Source organism: Nicotiana attenuata, chromosome 6, assembly GCF_001879085.1.
Source record: "Nicotiana attenuata strain UT chromosome 6, NIATTr2, whole genome shotgun sequence".
Taxonomy (NCBI): Eukaryota; Viridiplantae; Streptophyta; class Magnoliopsida; order Solanales; family Solanaceae; genus Nicotiana; species Nicotiana attenuata.
Genome location: NC_031994.1, coordinates 68559376 through 68560773, shown reverse-complemented (window position 1 = coordinate 68560773; position 1398 = coordinate 68559376).

Here is a 1398-nt window from a genome sequence, read left to right as displayed (position 1 = left end):
TAGGTACCATATGCTTGCCCCTTATGTAAGTATCCACTAATGTAGGTTCCGTTCAACTCAAGATCATATAGGGCTTTTGTGGAGTCATTATAAAGGCTTTTGGGCAAGGATAGGACATGTTTTTTGTTCAAGTGGGTTCAATCTTCCCTTAAGCACTTCTTTTGATTCATTTTGGCACACTTTTCTTGACTCATTTGAGTATTTACTTCTTTTCAAGGGGGTTGGAGAGACACACTGTCGCTCTTTCTTATGCAATTCAACACATTTCTCCTTTTTCTGCTTTTTCACCTTTGTTTTCTTTGAATCCTCTTTTTGACCTTATTCACTTTGGTCTTTCTTTTTGTCTTGTCTTTTCTTCCTTTTTCATTTCCTTTCTTTTCTTTTGTTTTTGTACCTTTTACCACATTGTTTCCTTTCTTGCCTCTCCCCCATACTTAGACATTTGTCATTTACTCAAGGGAAGATGTGGGTACCAAGAGAGGGTCTCATTAAAAACGGATATAGACTTGTAGTTTTGGTTCTTGAAAGAAGGAAGTTTAAGGCTCAAAAGGGATAACTAGGGAATCATTTCATTGGTAGGCTATGGAGTTGTTCAACTTAGCATTTGGATCAAGGAGAGCCTATAATCACTTCTCAAGTCAAATTTCACCTAGGATTTCGCCTCAACAAACATTTGGGGCAAGTTCTGGACCATCGGCTCGGGACTTGGCGTCACAATTCTAATTCTCACCACACACCCTCAAGGATTGCTAAAGACATCGAGTTGAGGACCCACAACGACCTTAGTTACGATTCAAGCGCACAATGGTTCAACAAGACCACATGATGATTGTTTGGTCAACACAAGAGTCTCAAGGCCACAACTTTCACCATCCTAAGCACAACATTATGTCTTTGACCATGGGATCAAAGGCAAATGTGTTAGGCCCAAGTGAAGCTTTGCTTGAGGTACCCTTAACTACGCAAAATCAAAAGAAAAAAATCAAAAACGGACTCAAACCCTTAAGAAGGTTGTCACGCCATCCATCATTGGGAAGAGCCACCCGGTTCGCACAACACTCTACCCTTGGAAAGAACCGTGGCATTAAGAAAACCAAGGGCTTATTGACAACGCCAAAACCAAAACAAAAGGCTACGAGCCTAAATACCAAGCTAAAAACGAAAAATTTTAACAAAAATAGAAAAACCGAATGAATAGGTACAATGGGGAGTAGAATATACAACGGGGATGAATATATACATAAAGTAGAGATGAATATATACATAAAGTAGAGAAGTAGCCAAAATTAGCAGTTATATACAGGCCAACTATCAATCCTAAAACGTAAACTAAAAGTCAAATATATACAATCATCCAAATGTATCAAAACAGTAGGGCGCACCCCCACGAATAAGAGC